The following is a 10,937-nucleotide window of genomic DNA, read 5'->3' as shown; positions in this document are numbered from 1 at the left end:
GTCATCCCTCTGTGCACTGTGTACTTGTTAATGATAGTGCCACAACGCTGCGTCTACAATACCTGTGATTTTCGTGATTCATAACCACTCACTAAAACTGTGAAAATGATAAATTGACTGCTGTTGATTAAATGCCGCCAACAGTATGTTTCATATGTGTTTGTCGCAGTTAGAAGTTAAAGAAACAGCATTGCTCAAATCATTTAAATATCTAATTAAGCCAAGCCCTCACTAGATATAAAGAACTCACTGGAATATAAGAATAAAAAAAAAAAGTAAAAAAAATAAAGGCCCTAGTAGGAGATGAAGGGAAAGATCAAAGCACCTGCAGACCTGACACAGCTTCTTGGACCAATAAAATAATAATAATCGTGATAATTATAATAAAAAGAGGAAAATACCCAAATGAAAAAGGCCACGGGACTTAACACAGACACCAATGCCTCCAGCCAGGCTGCACAGCTGTCCATGGCTGATTTGATGACCCTAGTTGATCACTGGGATTAGCCTGGGACAACAGTGGACCCCAGTAATATAGAAGGCAGCACTTGATGATGGCCCTTGAAAATGGTGAGAATCTAGAGAGGAGAGTGGGAGACGTGGAGGTAGGAAGAGGGAAAGATAGAGCTGAGAAAGAAAAAGGGACTGTTGTCAGGTAGCAGCAAATAGCATCTCCATGACTTCCACTGCAGGGAGAGGTTTTTTATGCTTTGTGTGTGACAAATAGCAGAAGAAAGGAAAATATCATTTCCAACAAAGATTATCTTTATTGTGCCAGTTAATTTTTCCCCCTTAGATTAATTCTGTATCAAGGCCTTCTAGTTAATATAGAAAACAGAATGGAACCCAACCAAATACCATAGATGGCCTCCTGCCAACGCTTGGGCTCCTAATTTAGGATGCTGGAGTGAGTATACAGGGTAATAAAAATAGATACCCGATGAAGCTTGGTAATCTTATTAAGACAAGTCAGGAGGTGTTTGTTTTCTTCTTTTGCAATTTTGAAATCAATTGAGAAATGTAAAAGGGAGATACGTGATTCTGCTCTTTTGAAAATCAATCTTGTTAAATTAGACCATGTCTCTAAGAATATTTGGGAAGCTAAGTTACAACAAAGAAAGTGGACTATTCTGAATTTCATCATTTGTATAACTTTTATTGAGTGATAATTTTTTTTCTCTTCTAAAGATAAAATTTGTGAAAATGTCCCACTAAGGGACATTTCTCATTAAAAAAATTGAAAACCGATTATTAACATCTCTGATCAATAACTGACCATGAAAAGAAGTAACAACTCAGAATTCTGTATTTCCAGGCCAAAAGTCAGGCACATTTCCAACACTAAAAAGGAAGGATAGGCAGGGGTATACTGGCAAATGTTTGGGGTTTTGGGGGGGCATTTTTTTAACAGCCAGTTCTCCAGAAAAAAAAGTGTTTGCAGAATCCACTTTTAAGTTTAATCTATACTATCATCATTTTCTCCATCAATTTCTTAAGCCTAAAAAATCAACAAAACAATAAACGAATCCTTGATTTGTACTTTTTGCTGATTTTGAAGGTAAAAATGCTCACGCTGAAAATTTAAAATTTTGCTAGGGGATACAGTTGAAGCAGGCTTCAACACACCCCTAAGCAGAGGGTATTCATTATTTCTAAGGTCCATGCTAGTATTAAATGTCATGATCAAAATATTCTAAATACTATGATATAGAACTGTTTGAAGAGTTCAGATTGCCAACTCCCACTCCGTTATAAGCACTTACAGGGAAGGGGGAAAGTATTCTAAAGTTTGAAAATGAAATAAAAATACAAACACATATGTATCTCTTTATGCCTACTGAATTAGTGTCGAGAACTTGAGTCATTTCCTTTCTGTCAAAAATTTCCAAATGTATCCTTAGTGCCATTTTCAAATTTTCTTTCCACATCTGAAAGCAATTCCACTCTGCCCAAAAGTCTCAGACCTCAAGGAATTGGGGAAACATTTCCTCGTCACTTGTTCTTTATAAAGAAAGGTTCACAATGCATGTGTGGCACCCAGATTTACCTGTAAAAAGTGGCTCCTTCATTTTAGCTGCAAAGTGAAAATATATATGTGTTGTATGAGGAGAAAAACAAAACTATATATGCAACTATTAATTCAAGTTGAGCACCTGAGGATCAGAGTCCTATGTTTGCCATCCCACTCATAGCTAATTGAAAATACACAAAAGAATGGAGATCTAAAACAAAAGAGCTGACTCAGATATATCCTCCAGAATTTAAATCAGAGGTTTCCCAGAGTGGGTGATACTGCCCTCTGGGGGGCACTGGAACAATCTGGGTGGGGGAATAGTAGCCTTGGGTGCAATTGGGAGGCCTTGAATAAAATAAGGGGGCAGTGGAAACACAAGGAAAGAAGAGAAGGAAATTTTGAAAAACCATTTGTATATGTTTCATCTGTTGTGTAATAAAGTTAAAGTTGTAATGGTTACATTATTTTCCAAATAAAAACACAAAATGCAAGTTATAACTGAACAGTGATCAAGTGCACTGACAGATCTTAACAAGCAAATGTTGGCAGGCAAATATGTCTCACATTGTTGGGAAGTCCAGCATGCATTGGCAGGAATATGTGCATGTAATGATTTGTTTACAGTACAATTCTATAGGGTTACATGATGCAACATTACATCATCAAATTTTCAATGCAGGAAAAAAACCCCACAAATGTACAATAAATTATTAAACATGCATCATTTATTTTAAAAAAAATATTTTTAAATGACACAAATTACCAAAAAACTGTTAAAGGATTAAAGAAAGTAGACTTCCAGGGTGGGGGAGAGGGGCTTTATCTTTAGTAAAACAAGTGGATAGAAAGTAAATTCTAAAAATGTTTTTTACCATTTCTAGATCATGCTAATGAAAACCAAGAAGGAAACCCCCATTCAAAATAACTACAAGATGAATAAAACATCTAGGAGTCAACCTACAAAGGTGCACTCCATAATTTTATAAATATAGATTATGAAACTCTCTTTAAAAAAAGAAAAAATAATGATAGCAACATTCAGTGTTCATGGTTAGGTTGTACCAATATAATAAAAATGATGACACTACTTTAGTTATACATTCTAAATAGTTATATGACCTTAATGTAGAAGGCTACATCAAAAGAATAAAAAAATCATACAAAAAGGATAGTGATATATTTCCCAACTACGGCAATGGAAAAAATCCTTAACAAAGGATAAATATTACCACATATATACAATTTTAAATACATGAAATAAAAAAGCTTTCAGACAAATAAAACTAATAGAATAGAAACAGAAGAGAAATGATAACTTAGAAAATAATTATTTTATCCTTTATTAGAAGACTGATATTCAAGATATGTGAGGAATTTTTAAAAAGAATGAGTGAATGAATGAATGAATGAAAAGTAGTTATTATGCTTACCATGTGCTAGACACTATGCTAAACACTGAGGATACAAATACAAAAAGTCTTTGCCTACAAGGAGCCTGTATTCTGTTACTGTATATCTACAACGCAGATACAGTATTTAGTCTGGGTACTTGTGAGTTGATTCAAAAGACAGCCACTTGACACACCTTTCCAGAAGTAAGAGTAGTATTTAATTGATTACTGTGCCCAAATCAAGAAGTAGAAAGGGAAAGAAGAAGACTACATGGAAGGATAGATGATAATATGGTCTGGGTGGATTGCTGGATGGAATTTGAAGCATAGTGTCTGGCCCAGGGCTGGCTAGTTGTTCTCAGTCACTAGTTAAGGTGGATAAGCCTAAGGAATTACCACAAATACATAAAAACAACACAAATAGAAATTTCCCAACAGAAAGAGGGTCAAATGATATAAACACACAGTTTTTAAAAGAATAGTTTGAAATAAACAACGATAAGAAAAATTACTCCAAAAAACTAAGAATAAGATATTGAAGACAACAAGGTACAACAGAAAGAGCCCTGACTCAGGAGTCAGAGGATTTGTGTCCTAATCCAGCCTCTGACTATTACTACCCATGTGACCTTTACCAAGCCATTTAGTCATAAAAAAAGTTTAAAAATTGAACTAGATGCCATCTCCTTTCAGCTCCAAATCTACAATCCTACAATAAATTCAAATTAAGAAAACTCTGAGATTTCATCTTACAGCCAGTAAATTAGCAAAGGTGGCAGTGAATAAATGAAGCACCGTGCTAAGGGATGAGGATACAAAGAAAGGCAAAAGACATTCTCTACCCTTGAGGAGCTCACAATCTAATGGGGGAAACAACGTGCAAAGAAAGATGTAAAACTAACTAACTACACATACAAGCCTGTGTGTGTGTGTGTGTGTGTAAAATAACCAGGAAATAATTAAGGGAAGGAAGGCACTAGAATTAAGGATTGGGAAAAGTGTCCTCTAGAAGGCAAAACTTCAGATGGGCCTTGAAGGAAGATAGGGACGCCAAGGGGCAAAAATGAGAACAGAGAGCACTCTGTGCATGAGGGACAGCCAATGAAAATGCCTAGAGCAAAAAGAGTATTTTGTTGCAGAAACATGAAGGAAGGCAAGTATCACTGGACCAAAGAGCACATCATAGGGGTAGGTGTATGATATAAGGAGAATGGAAGGAGGGACGGGAGGCTGAGCTATGAAGGGCTTCGATTGCTAAAGGATTTTATATTCAACTTTTGAGGTAATAGGGAGCCACTAGAACTTATTGAGTAGAGGGATTGGGTAAGGATGACCTAAAATGACCTAAAAATCACTTCAGCAGTTGAGCATGGAATGGATTGGAATGGAAAGACACTTGGCAGAAACAGTTTAATCAGCCAGACTATTGTAGTAGTCAAGGAGTGAGGAGATGGGGGTCTGCATCAGGCTAGTGGCACTATCAGAGAAGAGAGGGAGATGAATTCAAGAGATGTTCGAAGGTAAAATCAACAGTTTGCCTACAGATAGGATGTGGAGAGGGGGGAGGGGGAAGAAGGAGTAAGGAGTTAAGAATGATAGCTATGTTGTGAGCCTGGATAGTAACAGTGAAGTTTGAAACAGGGGAAGGTTTGGGGAGAAAGATGACAAGAACAGTCTAATAAGTAACTGGAGATGTAAGATTGGAGGTCAGGAGAGAAGTTAGGCCTGTATAAATAGATTTGAGAATCATCAGCACAAAGATGATCATTGAATCCACGAGAGCTGGTGAATACAGGAGAAGAGAAGAGAGCCCAAGACAGAGCCCTGTGAGACACCCATGTTTAATGGACGTGACCCGGATGGAGAGCCAGCAAAGGAAACTAATAAGTAGTCAGATAGGTAAAGGGAGAATCAAGGAAGAGTACTGTCCCAAAAATCTAGAGAAGAGAATATCAAAGAGAGAGATTGACAAAGACTGCAGAGAGGTCAAAAAGGATAAGAATTGAGAAAAGTCCATTGGATTCGGCCATGCAGAAATCATTGGTAACTTTTGAGAAGTGAAATTTTGGTTGAATGATGAGATCAAAATCCAGACTAGAGAGAGTCAAGAAGATAGTTAGAGAAAACAAAGTGGATACTGTTATTGTAGATGGACTTCTCAAGGAGTTTCTTTTAATGACCCATCATCCATATCATGACCCTTAACTGTGGGTTATTTCCTAATGTTTGCCCTAAATCCTCTTTTTTTTCTTTCTCTGCTTTCTCTCTCATGACTTTAACTAACATCATAAGCTCTCATGACTTTAATTAACATTTCTATTAAGATAAGTCATGTATATACTGGGAATCTCAAAAGTCTTAGTGCAAATTTAAGCCTAAATATGTTAAAAATGCACTAACACTTTGGAACCCTAAGTATACGTATGTGTATCTATCAATCAATAAATCAATTGATGAATAGATACTTGTATATGTGCATATACATATATCCAGCCTCGTTCTGTCCCCTGAAACTTAGTCTCTCATCACTAATTGCCTTATAAACCTTTCAAACTGGATGACCTCAAGACATCTCAATAATAACATGCCTAAAATGGAGTTCATTATCTTCCTGCTGCAAGCCTTCCTTTTATCCAGACTTCCAAATTTCTGTCCAAGACACCATCATTCAAATCTCCCAGGCTGACGACCTTGGTATTATCTTCAACTCCTCAAATATCTAACATATGCAATCAGTTGCCAAATTTTGACACTTCTACTTCTGCATTTTTTCCATCCTGCCCTTTCTTTTCACTCACATAGCATCATAGTTCAGGCCCTCATCCCCTCTCACCTAGATTATTACAACAGCCTGTTAGACCTGGTATACCTGCCCCAAGCCTTTCATCACTTCAAGCCATCCTGCATACTGCTGCCAATCAAAAAGATCTTCCTTAAGCAAAGCTCTGACCATGTCACTCTCCTACTCAATCGACATCACTGGCTTTCTATTGCCTCTAGGGTAAGATATAAACTACTCTCCAGTTTTCAAAGCCCTTCACAATCTGGTCCTAACGTATCTTTCCAATCTCAGCCAATACATTTTTTCCCATTCCCACATTCTAAGATCCAAAGAAACTAGACCGCTTTCTGCTCCTCACACATAACACTACATCTCCTATTGCCATCCTTTCATTAGCTATCCAACATGCCTGGAGTACATTTCTCCTTACCTCTGCCTTAAAAAGCCCATCTTTCTTTAAGTTGTAGCTCAACTACCATCTTCTGTAATGTTGTAAGACTTCCCTGATCCTGGTAAGATTTATATGAACTGATGCTGAGTGAAGTGAGCAGAACCAGGAGAACATTGTACACAACAACAGCCACAGAGTGCAATGGCTGATTTTGATAGACTTAGCCCTTCTCAGCAATGCAAGGACCTACAACAATTCCAAAAGAGTCACAATGGGAAATGCCATCCATATCCAAAGAAAGAACTGTGGAGTCTGAATGCAGAGCGAAGCAGACTATTTTCTTTTGTTTTGTTTTGTTTTTTTCTTTCTCATGGCTCCTCCCATTTGTTCTAATTCTTCTATACAACATGACTAATATAAAAATATGCTTAACAGGAATGTATACGTATAGCCTATATCAGATCGCATGCCGTTTTGGGGAACGGGGAGGAGAGGGAGGCGGAGAAAATTAAAAACTTATGGAAATGAATGTTGAAAACTAAAAATAAACTTATTTAAAAAAAAAAGACTTCCCTGATCCCCTCCAATTGTAAAGCCCAAACTATCCTGTAAACTTACATAGTATTTATGTTATACATGTTTATATGTGTACTTGGCTCCCCCATTATTGTGTAAGTTTCTTTGTAGAGATTGTTTTATTCATTGTACTTTATCTCAGAGCCTAGCATAGTGAACATAGTAGGTACTTGATAAATGCTTGGGGTTTGTTGTTGTCATTGTTATCAGGGTGTGTTTTTTTGTTGTGTTTTTTTTTTTTGCAGGGGGGAAGGCAGGGCAATTGGGGTTAAGTGACTTGCCCAAGGTCACACAGCTAGTGTGTCAAGTGTCTGAGGCTGGATCTAAACTCAGGTCCTCCTGACTCCAGAGCCGGTTCTCTATTCACTGCACCACCTAGCTGCCCCAAGTGTGGCTTTTTTTTTTAATTGACTGAACTGAATCAGGGGTTTCAGAGGCAGAATTGAGGAGGGAGGGCATTCTAGATATGAAGGATGGGCTATATAAAGACGCAGAAATAAAAGATGATACAGATAAATACACCATCTTGTCTCTAATGTTAGAAAGAATGAAAGGGATAGGGATAGGGGCTGCATCTGTGATTTCACAGGCATAAACAGCTATCCTAATAGCTGGCATTTACATAGTTCTTTAAGATTTGCAAAGTTCTTTACAAATCATCTCATTTAATCCTCACAATAACTTTGGGAGATAAGTGCTTTTATTACCCTCATTTTACAAATGAGGAAACTGAGCCAGACAAAGGTTGAGTAGCTTACCCAGGACCACACAGACAGTAAGTATCTGAGACCACATCTGAACTCAGGTCTTCCTGACTCCAGGCCCAGAAATCTATGGAGTTCTACCACTGGGCTCAGGTAAGAAAATTCCATCTACGAATGCAAGTTGGCCTCTTCTCTGCATCTTATCCTATTAGATATTTGCCTAGTGGAGTGAGAAATTTAATTACTTTCTGTGGATCCCACAGCAAATGTTTGTCAGAGGCAAGATTTAACCCAAGTTTTCTAGGCTTTAAAGCCAACTCTCTGTCCACCATATCACACTGTCTCTCACCCACATGATGAAGAATATGAAATTATTCTGGAAAGAAAAGTTGGACCCAGTTTACAAAAGATTTTAAATACCAAGTAGAAAAGTTTCTATTTATTCTAGAAACAATAGAGAATCACTAAACCATGAGCAAAGAAGCAACATCATCTGTGATTGAGTAATATTAATTTGGCAGCAATGTGGGGTGTAAAATGTAGAGGGGAAAGACTGGACAGGACAAGACAAATGAGGAGGCTGTTGAAATAGTTCAGATGGAGGGGATGAGGGCCTGAACAGAGTTGGTCACCATTTAAGTGTAGAGAAGGGGATAGGTGAAGGTATGGAGGATATTGGATGAAGGAAATAGAGTAAGGCAAATTATGTCCCTTATGTCATCAATGTCAAGGATATTTCCTAGCTTACAAATTAGGTAACAGGAGGTAGGGTGATGCCCTCAACAGAGAGGATAACATTAGGAAGAAATGTCAGTTTAGGGGAAAAGAGTTCTATTTATGAAGTTATAAGTATGCGTTAACTATGAGATATATAGGTAAAAGTATCTAGCAAGTAGTTGGGAAAGAAATTAGATCCAAGAGAGAGATAAGAGCTAGATATGTACATGGATTTAGTAGTCATCTTCATGGAGATTGGAATTCAATGCATGGGAGCCAATGAGATCACTGAAGAAGCATATGGAGAGGGCAGAATCTTGGTACACAGTCACAGGAGGCAATCCATGAATAATGACCCAGCAAGGGGAACTGAATAGTGTAAGTGACAAGAACATTAAAAGGAAGTAGAATTCTGAGTAACTTAATGACCAATCTCCATTCTAGATACCAAGTAATGAAACCCACTTTCCTCTTGCCAGTAGAGAGATAGATGACAATTCCATGAACCATCAGCCTAGGTAGCTATGTCTTTTGGTTTTAGTTAACTACTTGTCATACCTTCCCTATGTTGATTATATCCTATTTATCCTGTGTATAGCTTGCTCTGTGTGTGTGTGTGTGCGTGTGCACGTGTGTGTAGAGAATATTCTCTCCCCTAGCAGAGACTGTCCATAGCCTCTTTTTGTATCCTCAGTGCTGGGCTTAGTGCCTGACATATAATAGGTGCTTAATAAATTGATTGATTAATTCGCTGTTCTTCGTTGTTAGAGGGAGGCTGAATTATGCTCCCCTCAATTGGGAAAGGAGAGCACAAGCTAAAATGACTATACTATTAAAAACAAAACCCATCAACGAAATGTATTAGTTTTTTTTTCTTTTTCTTTTTTTTTCTTCTTTTTTTCTCTTAGAAAAAAGTACTACATTGAGAAAGGCAACCTGGGTGTTATTAGTCCTAACCAGAACAGTCCTTCACTAGTTTGGTCAAGATAAACCTTCTCTGGTTCTCAGTGTATTCACCCAAAAAATGAAAGAGTTGAGTAGAATGACTTTTAATTTCCTTTGTCACTGCTCTACTTCCTTGGCAACAATAGGTATTTCTACTGTAATATGGTCTTGAGGCTCATCTAATTCCTCTGTATCCTTCAGGTACACAGCCTTAAAGTAAGAACCTATCCTACCCATTTGATCAAGCCCTCCTTGTCTCCATGACTTCATCAATGTCTGCAATTAGAAAAGACCATGGCATCACAATTAAGAGTCATCTGGAATTTCTTAATGTACTATTATTATTTCTCCATCTTTAGAAACACAGGCCTGATTTATAAATTCCCATGAGCATGAACACATTCCCCTTGTGAGTGTACTTTCCCAGACTCCTTGCCATTTAGCGAGCTGTGTCCATGACATTCCTCTGTAGGAAATGGAAATGCCCTTGGCACCCTCTCTTTGCCTACCTCACAAGGATATTCTAGGGACAAAGAATACTTAACAAATGTTAAGTACTTTGAGGTTTGGGAAAGAAATGTACTTTCAAAATACAAGGGAATATGATTATTTCCTTTCAGTCCCTTTTTAGAGTCTAAATTGGCATTTACCATTTCCCTAGAACAATCTGACTCTCCCTCAGTAGCAATGTTGTAGTTGGATTTTCTTTGCAGATCTTCTACCAATGCTGGGGTAAGAGTGAATTCTTTGCCAAAATGGTCCCAAAAACTTTGAAAAATGAACTTCTTACTTTAAAAAAAATACTTTTACATTCTATTAAACTAAAAACCAAAAGCACTAGGTAATGACATACAAAAGTGCCTGTCGTTTTCCACAAATAGACTTGTTAAGCAGACCTCCTATGAGACAATTTATACAGTGATATGTAAATGGAAAAATTCTTAAAAGATTGTTCAGCTGTAAAGAGTAAACCTGTGAAAAGAATCCCTTTTTTACACCAGCCATAGCTATACAATTAGGAAGTGTCTATTTTATCTACCAGCTGTGCAGATAAGCAAATAAATAAGATACCAAGCTCCTAGAATTACATGTTACATTTTTTTAATGAAGGAAAAAAATATCCCTTAGAACAGTCATCTGGTTGGGCCAGAACTGAAGTCCTCAGATGAAATACACAAGATAAGCTTTCCCTTAGTGGGAATTTACTAAGCTTTACAAACCACGAGTTTAAAAAACATAAAGGGAGGCAGCTGCTTTGTAATGATATTTAACTGTGCTCTGGACTCCCAGTTGGAAGAGTGGGATTTCCTTCTTAGAAATCTTCAGGAAGATAAGTCCCTCTGAATTGGTTTCTACAAAGTCAACTAGAACCTAAAATGCTTCTACGTTGCATATTAAAATGTAAATTCCTTGACCC

The sequence above is a fragment of the Trichosurus vulpecula genome, chromosome 1 (genome assembly GCF_011100635.1).
Source record: "Trichosurus vulpecula isolate mTriVul1 chromosome 1, mTriVul1.pri, whole genome shotgun sequence".
Classification (NCBI taxonomy): domain Eukaryota; kingdom Metazoa; phylum Chordata; class Mammalia; order Diprotodontia; family Phalangeridae; genus Trichosurus; species Trichosurus vulpecula.
Note: the sequence above shows the minus strand (reverse complement) of the source record.